Source organism: Larimichthys crocea, chromosome XX (genome assembly GCF_000972845.2).
Source record: "Larimichthys crocea isolate SSNF chromosome XX, L_crocea_2.0, whole genome shotgun sequence".
NCBI lineage: Eukaryota > Metazoa > Chordata > Actinopteri > Sciaenidae > Larimichthys > Larimichthys crocea.
This window is the reverse complement of record NC_040030.1, coordinates 11,373,158-11,393,266: the sequence shown is the minus strand read 5'-3', so window position 1 is coordinate 11,393,266 and position 20,109 is coordinate 11,373,158. Positions and strand designations below refer to the sequence as shown.

The window sequence follows — 20,109 nt, the reverse complement described above, 5'->3', positions numbered from 1 at the left end:
GCTATACAGCAGAATATTTGTTTCTAAGAGTTTTAGATTTTACTTTGGACATTGGATTAATGTATATTTTAATATTTTAATTTACATACATTGAATTGTAAGTGAAGAAATCATAAAAACAAATCCTATGTCCTAGTAAAGTCTAGGTACACAGATTTATTGAAGGCTAAAAGTTAAAAGGCACTACATGTTTAAAAGATTAAAGAATCTGAATTAGATTTATTGGAACAAATTACACTTTAAATGGTCAGTTCAACCAGATCACAAAAAAAAATACATATTTACCTCCCCACGCTGAGGTCTAACTTGTCTATTTTGTTCTTGAAATATCAGTTTCCCAGCATGGCTCAACACAGACATTTAACTGTGGTTGCTAGGCTGGCAACCAGGCATGAGCTTTTGGATGCCAAAACTAAAAATGTGGTTGCCAATTTTGGTCCCATTATATTGTGAGTGCATAAGATGCTATGCAGTTATGTGCTTAATAATGAAAATGGGACATAAAACACTGTTTAAAAGCTCTATTACTGTAAACTGAGCAAAATGTTTCAAGGGTTTTTCTCTGCTATTTACAGAATCTAAATCTTGTTATCGGTGAACGTGTTCCCCTTCAATTCCTGGAGTACAAAAAATGCCATGTTCTTCACAGATATTCATGTATATATTCACACATTTATGCTAGAGTTCCAGAGAGAGGCGTGAGAGAGGAGATGTGAAACTGTATTGAGATGTTTTTTGGTATTTAAAAGATAAATCTACATTCATATAGATATCAAAACCTCAAATAAAACACCTGTAACAAGTGTAAAATATTTAAAAAAAACATTTTTGGCAAATTGTTGGGACATTTGACTTGATCTAAGTAAACAGACTCTTTAAAGAAAAAAGTACAGAAAGGAGCTGCACCCAACTCTGTAAAGTCTGGTTTTTATTCAAATACAACATGACGTTCTTCATTTGAAGTGGAATTGGCTTTTTGCCTGGCTGAGACACGGTCGACACACACCTCTGTTCGTCTGAAAACTTTTAATACGGGGGCGTAATTGTTGCTGTGAAATGTCATTCTCAAACAAACAGTGCAAAACATTATTTAAGGCTCCCATCCGTCTCTGTGCGAGGAGACTGAGTGTCTCTGACAAGCGCCGTCAAGACAGACAAATGAGGTGAACATGAGATTAACACTCTCGGGCGATGTTCATCCTGTTGGCAATTTCCTTGAGGCTGAAAGGCCAAAGTGCCAAGGTAAAGTAAAGTCTGCCAGGCTGTGTTTACGTGAAGAAGTGTGAAATACATAGTTCTTACCATTTCCACTATTAATTGCTTGTGGCAGGAGCGGTCCGTCTCTTTCCTCCTCCTCCTCCTCCTCAAGCAGAATTGGATCTGGTCAGGTCTTATGTTGTTCCCTAGCAACCGTTATAGTTCCCTTCTCGTTTACAATCTTTTCAATGTATGTGTGCCCACGTTTGACTAAAATTGTCCCTGATCTGGCAGAAATGTGTTACACAATCCACCTCTTTCGTTTTGCTACTAGAATTGGGCTTTTGACAGTTGAAAAACGCATAAAAGTGATCACAATTAAGTTCGCTGTCAACATCTTGGGCTGGGCTGTTGTTTTCCGTCTCTTTCAGTTGGCACACACTGTTTGTTAGCCTAATGTTTGCCAAGATGTGCCATCGTATGCAAACAACAGTGCGGCATGCGAGACGACGTTTGTGCAAGTTGTCATGCCTTGTTTTGTCATGGCCTCGTTCAATGGGATGTAACTACAAGTATATAAAGAAAACAGTCACGCGTCTGATCATAAGAGTTTACTGTATCTCCAATGTCGCAAATAAGCCAACAAAAACATCCCGAGGGGTTAGAAGTGTTTGTGAAGCTCGCACAGGAATAGAAATGAGGAAGAAGGGATGGATCCCATCTGTCATAGCAGAGGACAAACTCACCCAAAGGGCTTGAAAATTCACATACAGTCACTTGTCTTCTGTGTTTTCTTCATGTCTTCTAACCTAGGTCATCTCCGGATATGTAGTGTGAAGAAGCTGCTTCATCATACACCCTTAAAAATGAATGTTTTTTTTACAGTGATGCCATCAGAGAACCTTTTTTGGTTCTGCAAGGAACTTTTCACGTATTTGTTCTTATATGGAAATGATCTTTTTTTCAGGCAATATGTTAGATATTTAACCAAAAAAAAGACAGTTCAAACATGTTCATAGTGTCCCTTTGTTTGTTTTTATCAAAAGCAGGTCACCTCAACCCTTTTGTGTCTCTAGTATTCCAAAGAACCAGGGCCGGGCCCAAGACTTTTAGTCAACAAATTGCACATACAAACACAGTAGAGATGGGCAAATGAATCAAATCTCTTACTTTCTTTGAGGGTTGGCAAATAGCTACAAAACAGAAACATAATGTGATAAGTAAATTAAAGAAAAAAACAAATTGTACAAAACTGTGAATCCTATTTTGTCAAGAAAACAAAGAAAATAGTTGTTATTGAATTAGAAATTCTGCCTAAATATAGAGGAGAGGGATCAAGTTCATTTGTCAGAATTTTCTCATCATGTCAGAGGTGCTGTGGTCACATCAACTATATATATTTACCCAAGACTACATGCGCAGTTCAAATTCAGACACAGCCAAATTAAGATATTTACCAGTCTCCTGTCTGTCAGTAAGAGCGTGGATAAATACCAAAGCATGATGATGATTTGCACACAGGACAAACAAAATATTTTCATGATGGAGGAGTTTAAGGCTTCACTTTCATTTGGCACGTACACTTATTTCAGCATTGAGCAACAATCAGGCGACATTAATGATTTAATTAAAAATCATCAAGGCTTTAGGGTGTTCCCAAAACAATGGTAACTCACGGTGCCAGAGGAGAGGAAGCGACGCTGTGCTGCTGCCAGAGGAGCAGGGAAATGAAGCCGTTTTGTCAGACGTGTTCTCACATGTCTCTTACAGTCTCTTACAGTCTAAATGACAGAAGTCTGCAGTCGAAAAACAAATCACTGAGAACAGGAGACAGAAGCAGTGTGCAGCAATTCAGACTTATTGCATAAGAGTTGGCAGCCCCTCAGCGAGTCAGCCAACTTAACACCATATAAAGTGTGGTAACCCTAACCCCCTGACAGTTGTGGCCCGAGGAAACTACATAGCTCCGCTTATGCCAGGGGCCGCCCTGCAAAGAACCATAACAACAACAAAAAAGTCCACCAGAGCACACATCAAGAACCACTATTTCTTCAAGTGTTGTTTGTCAGGGATGTCACTCTCTGGCCAAGTTTGGAAGGCTGTTGTGTAAACGATAACAGCATGGAGCAGGTATCTGGTAGCTGTCAAAAGAGACATTGTGGTACTATAATATATCCTGGCCTGTATAAACTGGTTTAAAAGTACACAGTTCACACGGCTCATTGTTTGTTTTCATACAGTGTGTAAGGACCTTTGGAACAGAGAGAGGGATCGTTGACAGACACACACACACACTTTTTAGAAATGCCAGTGAAAATATGTTGAAAAATGCCTTGGAGTATTTCACAGTCCACAGTGGTATGTCTGTAATGTCACAAAACAAAAAAACAAAAAAAACTGTCCGCCGTTATGTCTCCTCATTGAAAAGAAAACGGCAGAAGAGTTTACACAGTGCTGTGGTTCTCCACAGACCTCTGCCAGTTGGTTAGAGTGGGGACACACCTGCGCACACAAAAACACACACACAGATCCTATTTGTCCAACAGCTGTGCATGTAAATCAAACAACATAGTATGTGTAAACCCAATCTTCTAGGTCAATATTAGGATGTGTGAAAAGATCATCTTAGTATGTTTTGTAAGTCACACCCATTAAAAGCAATTATGTATTTAAATCAAGGAGCTGGAATAGAGCTGTTGTTGACTCACCACAGCACATACTTATCTCATGTTAAATCATGTTTTGTTCAGAGGAGCTCCATTGGTGAAACTCCTCTTTGTTTTGGTCCCAGCCTTCCCCCAGGACTTGTCACCATTACTCGTAGCAACACAACATGACTCACACACGACTGCTAATGCCCCTCAGCCTGAACGAGTGTTACATGCATTTATCATGTGAGAAAACGGTGCACGTATACCCCTTTTTATCACACACGACGCTGATGATCTAAACATGCCTTAAGGTGTTACACTTTTTTTATTCAAAGGAGACGGTCTCACCTCCACTCAATTTGACTGGTAGACAAAGAGAGCGTGAGAGAAAGTGTGGACATCACTGGTATTGATTGATTGGAAGTCTTAACGTGTCTAAGACATGCTCGGGCTGTCTTACATTGGAATTGAGCGATGTGGGTGAGGGATGTTCACACACAGCTGTCGTATGAGTTCTGCAGTTTCGAAATGTGATGTGGGTCGGTGGGCCAGTAATGATAATGTAAAAGTGCGGTTGGGCGTTTGACACCAGTGCAGCCATGTCTGTGTGTGCATGAGCCACCTGTCCTGTGTTGATGGCAGAGAAACACCTGTGTCTGACAGGGGGAACATCCAGAACCAGGAGCTGTTTTTAAGCATTTTTTGGGAGGTATTTTAGGCCTTTATTATAGAGTCAGCAGTAGATAGTGGTGGAGGAAGTATTCAAATTCTTTCATTAACTCAAAGTAGCAATCCACCAATGTAAATACTCTACAAGTATTAAAAGATAAAGACACTTTCTGCAGTAAAATAGTCAATAGTGTTGTACTATTATATATGACGACTGCTGCATTAATGTTTATGTTTCAATGTGTATGAGCTAATTTTAACTACTTTATGTGCTGCTGGGTAGTTTGATCTACATCCATGCATCATATTATATAAGCTCATCATATGTTTGTGGCTTTCCTGTCTTGTCAGAACCATGTTTCCTAAAAAAAAAAAAAAAAGTAACTTTTTATGAGCTCTGAAAAACAGCCGAGTGAGCTTAAGAAGTAGGGGGACTCTCTCAACCCTTAAAGAAACCTTTAATGCTTCAGTATATCAGAAAAATTCTAATTCAACATTATCAGATTTGAAGGTACATGGTTTTCAGTGGACAGGAGGTTTTTTTTTTGGAAAACTGTAATCTAAAAAGTAGTACTTAAAGTTGTCAGACAGATTTAACGGAGTGAAGTACAACATTTGCCTCTGAGATGTCATGGAATGGAAGTATAAAATGAAAATACTTGTTAAATACAAGTACTTTATTATTTCTTTAAATCCAGTACTTTAGTAAATATACCTTGTTACATTTCACCACAGCCTAGCATCCCCTTTAGGAAACCTCTCGGCCACCAGGGTTCCCCAGAAAAGTTGATATTTAAGTTTCATTTGTCATACTATATCATATTATCAATCATCTTCATAGATAGATAGATAGATAGATAGATAGATAGATAGATAGATAGATAGATAGACTTTATTTATCCCAAGCTGGAAAATGACAGATTCTTCATTATTGTTACTCATTATTCATTAAGATATTGCCAAATGTATCAAGATAGTGGAAAGGGCAGTGATTCAATTTCTAAAATTTAAAACAAATTCTAAATAGTAGAAAGTATAAAATGACCCTGGCAAATTAGAAAGAAAAGCTGTTAATCCACAGACCACAGACATACAAGGCTGCAGGTGACTTTATTTCAGGAATGCAGAGATGTTTGATTAGACACGGTGCAGACTGATGCCGGCACTCTGCAGGGTTATTGATCATCTCACACATATCTGTCTGCAGGTCTCACTGCTGCCGCTCATTAAAACGGGGTCGCTGCTGTTGCGATTTTCTTTTTTATTTCTCCTCTTTTTCTTTCTGCACCGGATTGGCAGCGAATCAGCGACAGTAGAGAAAAAAATTAAGAGGTCTCACTCTGACATATTCTCCACCTACCAGAAGTAACGTTGGAGATTGGAGTCTTAGTGTGGCACAGATGGAAACTGATAAACGATAACTGACAAATCCAACGTTTATTATAATAAATAACCCAATTCTCTATGATATCAGTAGAGACACATGTGTGCATATTAGACTAAATCTACAGCAGACTTGCATTGAGCAATAAAACGCTCAATTTGTTTTTGGATTTATTTTAGAATACAGAAGTGTGGTGCACTGCATATTCTTGCAAAGTTTTTAGAAATACAAAATAAAGCATCATGTTGTTGAACTGTAACAATGTCAGGGCAAACAATGCAAAGCCGGTCTTGGATACTTTTTCGCTTGAGAGTCTGTCATCCTCTCGTATGCGGAGACGATCTTTGTCGCTGCTGGTTTTGACAGCGGCGGGGGAGCTGGTGAGGAGAGCGGAGGATCCGTGTGGACCACAGCTTGCTGCTGCAGCGGCTGAGAATAAGGGGGACGGACACACTAGCCGGGAACTCTCCCTCTGATACACACACACACACACACACACACCTCATCATTTCCCACATCAGCATCAACACACACTCACTGACGGGAGAGGACACAGGAGCCGGTTTGCAGCAGACGGTGAGTTGAAATTTTTTTTTGTTTTATCTTTTTGTCTTTTTAAGATTAGGATTCCCCCTTTCTCCTCCTCCTCCTTCTCCTTCTCCTCTGTTGTATTCATCATGAGAATAATGGTGCAGTGCATGTGTCAAGTCGGTGCATTTTCATTCGCCACAGCATCCCGGTGATGCTGCTTTTGGATGACCAGGTGCAAATAATACAGCAATATGGAGGCGCAGCTGACGCCGATTGTCGTGTTTTTTTGTTTTTTTTTCCAATCTGGATTCTTCTGAGCGTCAAAGAGCAGAGAAACCACTGCAGCCTGTGCACACACCGCACTGCATGCACTGCATCTTGAAGGAGGCAAAAAAAAAAAAAAAAGCAATGTGTTGATCGGCTGCTGTGCTGAATGGATGCTGGATGGATGGTGGTTGCAGCAGCAGCAGCAGCAGGAGGAGGGTTTGTGCTTATTGTTGCTGCTGCCGGCCGGTGCGGACAGGCCCCACAGCTGAGAGGATTATTTGGTGTCTGCTGGTGATGCTGCCAGATGTAGCTGAGCTCCTCTAGCTGTCAATTCTTCAAGGCAGGCAGGCAGGAAAATCCACTAAGGCCTTGTTTCTAGATACTAAGCCAGGAATAGGAGGCCTCCTGTGCTTTTATTATAGGACAGCACATTTTCCTTGATTCCTTGCATGAAATAAATTAAAGGTTTCCAGGTCTGAAGGGGTTTCCCCTCATATTGTCTGAGGGGAAGATGCCCTCCTGAATCTCAGAGGCAGAAACAGACAGAAAGGAGTGGATAACGGTTGATATTGAAATGGTTTCAGTCAATCACAGGAGGCGATTAATCTTTTTTTTTTGGATGAAATCCTAATTCCTCAAGGAATCCGATGCATTTACAGCCAGTATTAGTGCTGAAACTGATATCTAATTAATTGATGGCACACAAATTAAATCAAATTTAATCATAAATCTTGCAGTTTTCATGCAAAAGTCACAAATACACTCTTCTTATTTGACAGCAATGTGTATTTATAGACAAAATGATGAACTGATAAATAATGAATAAATAGTGAAAACAGTCGTTAGCTGCAGCCAATATGAAGATATTTTTTTTGTAAGCTGTATGCACGCTGGTATGAATGGACAGCATGGCTGTATTCTTTGTGTGCATATACGTGTGTGTGTGTGTGTGTCAGAAGTGTCCCCCTTTGCTTTAATAATATGCTGTATACTCCCTTATTGCTGCATTACTTTATTGCTTCCACATATAATGTATGCAGAGTTGTCATGCTGCTCATTTGTAGAGAAAACAGATAGTTGGGGGGGCACTTGTCATTATGTTTGCTTGATTGCTGACATGTAACAGATGCTGGTAATACTGTTTGCACTATGTGTTGCAGTATGTGACCAAGTGGGTATCACACCTGACTACAAAACAGCCCGTGAGTAGAAAGAATCATTGTGATGCTAATAAGAATCCACAGTGTGGAGTTATTTCATGCAGTGTTAATATTTGCAATCAGCATCTGCTGTTGTTGTAACACTCTGTGATGCAGTATGACATGTGGTGCGTTCTCTTCACTTCCTCGATCGTACATCATGCAAATAAGTCCCTATATCATTAAGCGCTCATCTGTTATATATATATTTATTTATGGTAAATACAACATATAACGACTGCGGAAGCTTTGTATTCAGTCGGGAAGTGTAATCAGTTGCTCCAAAATGCTAATATCAACCTGTTAACCTACATTTTGAAAACTTGCAGTCAGCATTTCATACTGCGTTTTTGTATTCAGGAACATAACGGGGGCTGAGACAAGACTCCCTTTTGTGCTTTCTATTTTTTACTCCATCACATCATGATTTTCTGTGAATCAGACCGTACTCGAATATAACGCGACATGCAACTATCAGAGCCTTCTGTCTGATCGGAGAGATTCAGTAATATTTCAGAAGTCATTTCACAGAGGTGCCACAGTGAAAACAGAATTAAACTTTTTTTCACAGCAGACATTTTGATATGTCACGGTAGGAAATTAAATTTCTTTAAGACATTCGAATAGGACATATTTCAGCCACATCTTTAACATACTGAACATCTGCTTTGCACTCCAAAAAAGCCATAATTTATCCGATACATATACCATGTAATGCTGTGGCATGTCATGGCAGGTATCGCGTGTTGGCACCACCATCAGTGTTCAAGAGACAACACCCCCACGCCAGCCTCCACCCTCTCCCAAGAGACATCACAAGACATGACTCCAGCCTCCTGTGTGACAGCTCTCAGGGCAGAGGCAGCGCTGAGCACATTACTCACGGCAGATGCAGTGTCACCGTCCCTCTCCCGCTTTCCCACTTATCCACGGCCCATTAGACACAAGTCAGGTGACGGAGCTTATAGTGGGGTTTAGGTGCATTCTCATTCTACCCACTGGCACCTTAAGTGATGACTATGTTTTTTATTTTAGATGAGGGAGACGCTTAATATTGTTTTTGGTGCTGTTTGCGGGATCAGGGTTGAGGTCAACTCCCTTTCATTTCACTCTGGTGAGATTGAAACTGTGACAGTGTTATAGCTTTCGGCCTCTATTACCTTTTTTATAGATTGTAACTTTTCACGGTGGACAAAATCCATCATCTTTTAAAGTGACATTTGGATGGAGTTGTTGTTTCTCTTTCTAAAGCGTGGAAGGAAACCTCTTGTGTATGTTGTGATTGTAATACATTAGCACACTGTTGGATCAGCCTATATCAGCTTTAAAGGGCAATATCAATATTACTATGGCAATTGACTGTGGAATCAGCATTTTTAAGGTCACGTTTTCCAGGAGTAGAAGCAACTATCAGATAGCAATGGAATAAATATGTGATGCTTTTATGCATTTTTGTTTAACCAAACGAATTACCCCGAGAGCAGGGATTTTCATTATCAATTAATTCTGATCAGCTGATCAATGATTTGGTGTGTTAAATGTCTGAAAACAGGGAAACTGCCTGCCACAATTTCCCAATATCTAAGCTGACGCCTTCATGTTGCTTTTTTATTAAAACATACAGAGATATTTAGTTATAATTACATTTATAAAAACAGAAAAATATTTGATTTGGCTATACAGTACAACAATTATTTACCAGAAAGATTAATTTTATGTTGAATTACTCATTAATGTTTCAGCTCTGCTATCCCTTTTTATGTTAATAGTTTACTTTTTTCACTCTTATTATATTATTACTATATTATTACTAAAAGTAGTAAGAAATGGCCACCACAATATCTAAAAGGTGATGGACCAACAGTCTAAAAGATATTAAATTTACTGTGTTAACAAAACAAATCATCCTCCTTTTAAAATCCAGGAAATATTTGCTTTTGTCTTCATAAATAACTTCTACTATCAACAATTGCTCATCTTAAGATAGGGTAACATCTGTAAAAAAAACAACAACAACAACAACTGCATATTAGCTTCACTATGAGCTCATATGGATGGGATTTTGGTATTGGCTTCTAGTCCATAGCATCCCTTAATACTGTGAGAAAATCAGTTTGCACATTTGCATTTTACAGTCGCATAATGTTGATTCTATTCTGTGTTTTTGTAACAATGGACACTGTGGTACAATCAGTCTCTGCACTACTTCAGACACTGCCACAACACACACATAACCTCTGGGGATGAATTAAAAAGATAAGCATTGTTAAACACACTTCCTAAATAAGCAGCTGCCAATGAGGTGTGCAGGTGTACATGGTAATGAAGTCATAATAGAACCATCCTGGATTTGTGTCTCAGTGTAGATTTATAAACTCCCGCCTCCTGTCATCTACTAGACCACCAAGAAGCTGCTGCCAAATAAATGCCATTAGCATCATAGATTCTTCTGCATGCGTTGGGTTAATAGCACCAGCACCCTGCGGCGATGATGGTGGGTTAGGGGGTTGGGAGGGGCATAAACATGCCCCCACACCTCCGCTGTACTTACCCCCACACCCTTGGCTTACAGCTGGACATGTTTGGGTGGGTGTTTTCATTAAGCGCCTGGGACACATTAAATTAGCATGACTGGCTGAAGATTGATGAAATGGAAAATGGGGAACAGTTACATGTAAAGCCAGGTCTGGAGTGTGACACTCACACTGCTGCTGCTGCTGGTAAAATTCCTGAGAGAGCAGATGCTGTTGTTCTCCCTGCCTTCCATACAAGACAGATGGTTTTTTGTCGCGTTTTTTTTCATGTTTTGAGAGAGATAATGTTGCTGGGAGATGGGAGAGACCCAGTTTTTTTGCACAGTGAACAGCTATGAGGATCTTAGCAGTGACAAGATTGATTTTAAGCTGAGAGTTTAATGGCAGGTATACAACAGAGCCACTAAGGTGGCACTGCAATCCAGTTTGCCTTGGATAAACACAGCTCAGCTCAGTGCGTTTCTCTTCTACCAATGTGATTTGTAAACACTGAACTAAAGTTTAAGCAATTAGTTAATTAATCAACAGAAAATGTGTTTCATATCTTTAATATGTCATCCTGTGCTCTGAAATTATGCTTTTTCTACAATTCTGATTCTAAGAATAGACAAAATTAGTGATCTAGAAAATAACCATCACGTTAATTAATAATGGAAACAATCATTACTCATAGTTCGACACTAAACACACTCTCAGTATAAAAGTCGTCAATCAACTCCAACATTAATTTAAACAGGGGAAAAGAAAGGTGAGGGCAAGAGATGATGTAAGGAGAAATCAAAGGAGAGAGGAGAAGAGAATAGAAAAGGGAAGAAAAAGGGAGAGGGGACAGAAAGGGAAAAGAAGACAGGAGAGGAAGGTAAAGAGAGGAGAGTTGAGGAAAAGAATAAAAGTAGAGGGGAGGAGAGGAGAGGAAAAGCAAGGAAAGGAAAGGAGGGAATGAGGAGACATGAGGAGAGAGAAAGAGGAGAGGAGAAGAAATGAACAGAAGGGAAAGGAGAGGACCGAAGAGGAGAGGGGAGGAGAAAAAGAAAACCACAGAATCAGGAAGAACACAATCTCGGAACCGGCTATTGTCTTACAAGGATATGAAGATATGTCCATACAGTGAGAGGAAGGAAGAATAAACTCACGTGAAAAATAACCTTAAAAGATCAATAATTCCACTTCCATCCACCTCTTTCACCTTTTTAGTGTCCTATCAGACTCTATCAGTTTGACTTGAATGTCGTCAGTAGGTCTGAGTCTGCTTGTAGGCCTCAGATGAGTTGTTTATGTGGCTCAAGTGGGCAACAGATGGGAGAGTGGGTGAGAGCAGAGGAGTTGCCAGACTGGTAGTAGCTATCACTTGCTGAGTATAAAAAACATATCAGCACATCTTTCTGAACGGCTGATTTAATTTTACATACTCAGCCATATGCAGGCAAATTTGTTATTTGTATTTGCCGCTGTTTGATTTGAGCGTTAGTGACTGTGATCACTGACAGTTCCAATCATGTTAAATCCATTCATAAAATAAATAACACTTTGCTTTTAAGTTTTTGGAGCAAGGACAAAAAGGTTTTTTAAAAGACGTACCCTCCATTTCTGTTTTCCACTGTTTCTTTTCTCTTGCTGTTCTTGGGAAGGATGAGGTATTGGCCCTTGGGAAGAGAAGAAAAACACAATATATACACTTATATTAAAGATATATTGTCATATATATCCTCTTTTTTCCAGTGTTCACGGAAACAAAGGAAGAATGTTCAAATCCCAGTAGTGGGAGCCTAATTCATTGTACACTAGGCTTAAAAATAATATTACCCCCATGCACCAGAATCTTTGCCACAGCTCTAAAGTGATTAGTACGGATTTGGGTCAAAGAAGCCATTAAAGAGCTCTTCTTATCGCGCTAAACATCCATTTGGTTTAAGGCACCAGCATCACATGGTGGGTTTAAACCAACCAGCCTTAACAATGATTATTAAAGATGTTTGTACACAGCATAATTGAATCTGTCAGTTACAGCTGTTTTTTTTTAAGCTTCTTCTCTCAAAGGTGTATATCTTTCTACTTCCAGCCATGGGGAGAGATTAGTTTGATGAGGGATTTATCTTTGAGCCTTTACACATGATTTGTAGAGTGTATAATTATGTATTGCTTTTTAATGTATTTCATTGGCCTGAAGTCTGCAAACAGGGTATACAGGACCTTAATACTCCCTGTGGCAAGACCCTTATACCTTAAGGCGTGCTTATTTAGGGTTTTTTTGGTGAGATATTTTGGCAAATGTGTATTGATGTGCGGTCTGAACAGATGATTTTTCAGTCTTGATGAAAGATCTTGATGTCACTTGGTAGAGCGTAGTGGACAGACTTGGGGTGTATGGTTTGGCCTGTCCTGAGCCATTTGCAAAAGGGTAGGCAAATCTGGTCTTGAATCAGATTGGAGCAGCTACTGGCAGCCAGTCCAGGGTCCAGGGGAGTGGTGTAGTGTAGAAGAACACGCCAAGAACAGGTTGCAGTAGACTAGGTTTGAGATGACAAGAGCCTGGACCAGAACTTGTGCCACCTTCTTAGTAGGAAACACCCTCCTGATGTTGTGGAAAATGAATCTGCAAGAGTGGTTTGCTACTGCAGGACAGATGGTCATCAAGTGTCACATCCAAGTTCTCTGCAGTCGAACTGGGGACATCACTGAGCTTTAAATGGTAATGGACAGGTCATGGATGAGAGATGCCTTCTCTAGAAGGAAGAGCAGCTCACTGTCATCAAGGTTAAGCTTTAGGTGGTGTGCAGACATCCATTAAGAGATGTCAGCAAGACATACCCATGTGAGTGAATAACAGAGCTTTCTCTTCTGGTGTAAGGACAAAACAGAAGGGGACCCAAAACAGAACCTTGTGGGATCCCAGTAGTGACACCACAAAGTTCAGACAGACACAGATAAATGTGTCTCAGTGCAATTTGTGAAATACTTTGTCACTGTGGCCTCAGTTGTTCAGAGGATGCTTTATATCGAGCATCTGCTAATCATCAATATGTGTATGGTGTGGGAAAAGCGGCACCAGTTCAATAGAGCCTGGCATGTGTCCTCGATCCTACTCGTCTGACCTCTGAGAGAGGGCCTTTCTGAGGCCAGCTCGCCTTCGATAAGTGCCCTCCGGTCGTACTGAAAGAATGTCTTTGTAGAACAAGATAAACTGTCCAGCCAGCAGATGAGGAGGACTGAGAACAGAAGCAGTTCTCATTGTGGAAAAAAAAGTCATCTGTCATCTTAAGATGTCTCTGTTAACTCATAAACCAATTAAAGGCGGGCAGATCCAGTTTATGGGCCTAGAAGAGATAAAGACAGTCATATCATTATTATTTATTCATTTTTATGCCACTAAAGCATCACAAATTTGGGCTGAAAGAGTCTCTAGTCTAGTAAAATTTTATGGACAAATATAATTTCTTTTGGTTGTTTTTTATATTTTGAAAAAAAAAAAGACAGTCAGTCTGTAAAATAAGAGTCATCTTGAGTTATTTCATATAGTTAAAACCTAATTTGAAATCAGGCTCCTCACATGTACATATATACTGTGTATACAGTGCTGCCCCACAGAATTATGATTAAGTGTTCAATAGGTTACGCAAAGAGATTAAATGCACTGTACATACAGTGTGTGTGTGTTAACATTGACAATCTAAAGATAAGCCTATGACACTGATTATGTCAGTGCTTCACTCACTCAAAGAGTTGTGAGTCAGACTTACAGTATGATTTTGACAGCCAATTTTGGGCCAGTAGATGAAAATTGACACAAGTTTCTGGTTTATTGATATAAAAGCATGTTTGATTTTTCCGCACATGTTTCATATCACCTGATGCAGTGCAGGCAGCTATGACTCGCTGTAAGAATAACTCATTTCCTGTTTGTTCTTGCTCAGCATCATTTGATGCTTTTTGGATGTCGTCCCACAAACCAAATAGCATTTCACATCACAGATAACGCCCCACCCTGCCACTCTACTCCATCTCTATCTCTTTCACCCCTAAAACTGCTGAGATGGCTGTTTTTTTGGGATGCCAGATACTCTGCATTGTCCTCTCAGAGGCCAGGCCGCTTTCCTCACCTTGCCTTTTTGCACCCTGATGTAATGCATCCATGGCTGCCTGTGTGGCGGTTTAGCTTATTACAGTCGGACGTGAGATATGAGACAAATAGACTTAAGATGAAGATGCAGATCTTTCAGGAGCGGTTTCAGAGCCTGGAACCTACTCAGGAGGCTGATACTGATCAAAAGGTGGAACAGATTGTGGCCATCTTCTACCAGATTACCTCTGCTGTCCTGGTGGCTGTTCTATGGGGAAGAGATAACCCTGATGTCTCTGCTCTGATTGCTAAGATACACGACGATGATACTCACGCAGCTAGATTGAAATCAGACACATTACCTGCACAAAGGGAGTGCATATACAGAGATGTAGGCCTCGGGCCATAGATGATTTTAACTTTGAACGTGTATATCCACACAGCAACAGGACACTATCTTGTTAGGCAAACTAAAAAAAACAATTGTGCCTTGATGTTGTCCCATAAAGATACACAGCAGATACTGTGTATTTTTTCATCTTTTTATACAGTATTGTGTGTGTTAATAGGAACTATCATCTTTTTCTATAGTCACCATTTATCATCAAGAAGCAGCCACTTTATGCCACTTCAAAATCTCAATTAATTTGGCAATTTGTAAGATGCAAGATTAACTGTCTCTTACAGAAGATATTCTGCTTAACCCTTCCTTTAATAAATGAAACGTTTCCTTGCAGCTTTTTGCACTAGCACACAGATAATTAACTGTTTTAATCACTTGGCTTGGAGTGGCTATAGCTCGCTCTATAGCTGCTAAATGCTCCATGCGAGCTGCTAAATTTGCCTGTTTGGTGCTGGGCTTTTGGTTCATCTGGACTTATTTGCTAAAAACGTCTGCTTGAAAATGACACTGATGAGAGCTGTGTGAGTGAGTCAAAGTAGTTAGATGAGCTGAAATATGCTCCGTAGAGCTGAGAGAAACCGCTGAGTCAGACGATGATTCCCTGTGGGTTCGTCACTAACGTTTCGAGTGACCCCTTTTACATTTTAGATAGTATTTTGATCCATTGCTAATTTAAATATATTGATTACAACAGTTTTGCAAAATGTCAGAGCGATTTATTTACGAGCCTTGTAAATGCATCAGCTGATATCAATATGATATTAAACAAATTGTGTTGTTCTTTCGTTGAAATGCCATGGATGTAAGCTTGTTGTTCCATTAAAAATAATGTTATCAGATATGCCATTTCAGCGCATCTGCATTTTAAAAATTTTAATCACTTCCATGCTCGGGAGGGCTGCCGATAATTCCAACTACACTTGGCCTGTTTGCCCAGTTTGTTTTTTTCCCAGTGTCCTCCCAGCATTTTCCCACCATATGCACACTGCTGGTATTGACCCTCAACCCACTCCATCTCTCCTCCACTCTCCGCTCTGAACCATGACTCACAAAGCCCATTTAACCTTTACCCAGCAAAATGCAAGCCAGTGCTCGGTCACTACCCGCTGGAGGAAGTCCACGCTTGTCTCTGTGACACACCTTTCAAACCCTAAAATAATTTTGTTGTGCAAAATATGCCTGCAAATATAGATGAAGGGAAGAGGGAGAGGAAAGTGGGGTATTGGTGTCTGCTACGTATCAGTGTGTCCTTTCCTAAAGCACAGGAAACCCCTTCACTTTGTTACATATTCATTCAAGCCAGTCATCCATTACAGCCATGTGATATATTACCTTCAAGATATTCACTCTACAAAAGGCCCATTAATAAGTGGAAGAGCAGTTACTTTTCTAAAACGGGTATCACATACTTTTCCCACGGAGGTCTCCTCTATGTGCACACTCACATAACCTGGTAACACAAGCTATCGTATGTCCAGGGAGTGTCCCATAACTGTTAGATCACATGACCTGTCACTTGTTCAGGCAGCAATGATGCAGTTAATACTGTCATTCTCTCTCGTATTGTCCTACAATTGCATGTGTGTGAGAGACTTCCTTATATAACTGTTGTCCATGTGTTAATCAGTCTATCTGTACAGACATCAGTTTTTATTACAGCTATTTTATGATATTCTAATGATGTTAAATACAGTTTTGATGCAGTTCCAATGCACTTGGCTGCCCAAGCTCAACTATTATTAATCCATACATCAATTTTTATTCTCCTTACCTCAGAGATGGATTTCAGAGCACCTGAGTGATATTCTTTGTGCCTAGGAAGTAGATAACAATGTAGACCACCATTCACATCATAAATGTTGTAGAAGCCTGCTCTCAAAAACATTTATTATGAATTTTATGCATGAAATAATTTTAATGGAGAAACAACTTGGAGCAGGTTAGAGTTTGACAGCGAGTCAATTCAAAGATTTTACTAGTTCCAGCTTATCAAACATGAAGATTGGCTGGCTTTCTTCTCTATCATTCGAGGTTTTGAACCACTAGTAAGACAAAACAACCAGCATGTTATATAGACCAAATGATTCAAGGATTAAACAGATTAATGGAGAAGATAATAGACAGATAATTTGATAACGCAAATAAGATGATACATGTTTGAATAACTGATACCCTCTCACAGATAGATGCAAAAATATGTCTCTTATGTTTTTGCTCAGAAGCACTGCCACTCCTTCGGTGTATCAAAGGCAGGCCACAAAATGCTATACTGAGTGATGAATTATTGAACGCCTTGACCCTCTTGTCACTTGCGCTCACAATCTTATATGTAGCAGGGTCGAATTTGGGATGATTGGGGGTGTACTGTCCTTGTTCTGTTAGAGAAATTGGAGAGGATACGGTCTCACAATCAGGTTTAGAATTTCGGTTCTTGCTCTGTGATGATCTCCTTTCGATTTCACTTTTTTTGTGATTTGGAATTCACTGACTTTTCTCACCCTTGATCCACACCGGAGCATTCACATTAACACACTGACTGATAGTGTGTATCAGGTATAACAAATCCATAAGTGTCAGCGCACGAGGTCGTATTGACATCCGGATTATTGATCCTGGGATTATAGGGTTGGGGACCCGGAGGGCATCAGTGTTGGTGAAAGCAGAAGATTTTAGACGGCTGTGTGATCCTTTACAAACTCATTAACACAGGACGGATGGAGTCGAGTGGGTTAACTCAGTTTATCTTGTTTAGCCAAGATCCCAGCACAGTCAAAGGGGCATTTTGTTAGACAGAAGCTCCTCTAGCCAAAAGAAGAGGGATTCAGGTCCCATTATAGCCATTTCATGGTCAGTCATGTTTTAAAGTGTAAGAGACACAGAGCTGCTCAGTACCTCCTTTCTTTTTGCTGAATCTGACTCCTCCAACTCAAGTTTTGGCAAAGATACAATGCTTAATTGTATGAACCGAAAACAAAATATACCAAGTGAGATAATAGATATTTAGTTTTGCTTAAATGAACAATGATATAATAATTCTATTGAGGTCATAATCTAAGTATTCCATTAATGGGCTAGTAACACGAACAGAAGATGTATTTGCACAGATGGAGATGTAGACTGTCCCAATGTAAACTCTGGGCCGCTGCACTGTGAGGTACACTCATTAGCTCAGACAGAATCTGTTTTTAGAGTACCAGAGTGCTGACTGGGGTCTTTGTATAGAGATAGCTACAGCCTCTCTTTTACAGCTGGGTCCATGCTGTCTGGCCTGCCACAAGCTCAGCTCCTGGCCAACAAGGCTGTACAGCCCCGTGGGCAGAAGTGAATAGCGTGTGTGTGTGTGTGTGTGTGTGTGTGTGCAACAAGAGATTGAGTGATAGCAAACTGCTAGGGTCTGCTACTTTGGTAGGTCCATGGCAGAGACTGGCTTCACGTAAACAGTATTTGTGAAGTTTTCCACACTGTATTATCCATCTTGGCTCAGATTCTTGCTTTCAAAAGATGAACCGTCAGACAAAAGCTACAGTCATTAAGGCTGGAGTAGAATTGAAGTCTAAAAGGTGACGTATCTTTTCCTTAAGAAAGTGTGGCAGAAAACCTTTTTTTGATCTTCTTAAGAGGGTTTGAATTCTGCTAAGTCACACTTGTACTGCGGGTCTAGGCCTCTAGGTTTGTTCTGTTGTGTCAGCACAAGAGTTCTCCTCACATCATCCATGTTGGCTATTTGTCTTGTGGTAGCAGATGTTGGTATAGCCAGAAGGATATGAACCAATGACTTCTTGCCTTTTGCTGCGATAGAACAAAACAGCATGCGCAAAAGCAGGATGATAAAAGCTTCTGCATTGCAAATCGTAGCTAAACTTCGTAATAACTAATTACTGTACAGCATAACAAAGACAACATTGATATATTATCACTTTATCAGTAAAGTTTTGGGCAGTAAAACCAAAACAATGAGCTGAAAGATGCAAAAACGCTCAATTTATTAGAAGTTTGAGTTTGATTATAATTTAACTATAACTAACTATAGACTTTGTGATTTAACTGCTTTAAGAGACTTGAAAAACACATTGAAGAACATTGAACAAGAATATAACTGAGGTGAAGGTAATGTCCTGGAGTCTGTTCCCCAGAGATGATGAAGGGAAGAGGTGTTGATTATGGGCATTCGAGGAATGGTCAGAGATTGGCAGGTGTGAAAGAAACAGCTCTTGGAATATTGATTTCTTCTGCTCCAAAAGCCATATAAAGGGTGTGAAAGAATAGATATAGTCAGTCCTCCTCGGTTCTGAGATTGGGGTCAAATAATGAGGTTATTGGGACACACACAGAGAAGCCTTTTCTCAATGGATTGTCATATACTGTGTTACAAATGTATCAAATTAGCATAAGAACAGACATTTTTATCCAAAGGGTTTTAATATCGTGAGTGTAATATTAGCATATTGTGAACCTGTGACTCTGAGTCTGTAAGACTAGCGTGGCTGATGCTGTGGTTTGTTTTGTTCACTGGATTTGACTGTAGGTCAATGTTGTTTCATTGTGAATTTGTTTAATGAAAATCAGGGCAAATGTGGGAAGCAAATAAAGTAGGTGTGTCTGTGGGTTCATGTGCATGCATGTCTCAGTTCATGTGTCTCAATCGCAATATATAGATTCACGTGTCCAATTCATGCTACAGTGATCCTGCACACCACAGCAAGGAAGTCATAAAAACACTGCATTACTGGACCATGACAGCATCCAAATAAGTCCAGCCAAGCTCTTTCAATTTGCTGCTCGCGTGAGGCCATGAATCACGGCTGTCACGCAGTTCAGGATGGCTTCAGGAACATTTGCACGTGGTTTCTTTTTAAAGCTTCTTGTGTTAACAAAAAATGGTCACTGCATCGAGAGCGACGGCGAGGAAAGCCAATTGTTAGGCTGTTTATTTGATCTCAATGTAAAAGCCATAAACAAATACGGCACTTAAAAATGCAAAAGCAAAGCACACAAGCGTGTTACAGCCCTGGCTGGTGTATAATTCTGTGTTTAGATAGTGTTCTGAAGTGGATCTCTAATGTCAAGGTTAACCAGTTTAGTGAAGTGTATGTTTCAGAGCATCCGATCAATCTAGTGAAACTGCTAAATGAAGGTTCCAGGGTTTCAGGATCGAGTTGCTTAAACAAAACTTTTATTTAGATTAGAGATTAGAGAGATTATCATAGTTTACACATA

At 39.9% G+C, this 20,109-nt stretch overlaps 1 protein-coding gene across 11 annotated transcripts in view; it reads left to right on the top strand.

Annotated features, from left to right (window-relative positions):
* The first annotated feature begins 6,206 nt into the window (after nucleotides 1-6,206).
* The window catches only part of nrcama (neuronal cell adhesion molecule a), a 52,908-nt gene continuing 39,005 nt past the window's right edge, over nucleotides 6,207-20,109 (top strand). For 6 of the 11 annotated variants that reach the window (XM_027272296.1, XM_019260501.2, XM_027272295.1 and 3 more), the window contains exon 1: nucleotides 6,207-6,477. The gene's annotated coding sequence lies outside the window, so the exon portion shown is untranslated. The remainder of the gene's footprint in view (nucleotides 6,478-20,109) is intronic. The other 5 variants (XM_027272299.1, XM_027272297.1, XM_019260500.2 and 2 more) reach the window with 2 other exon arrangements.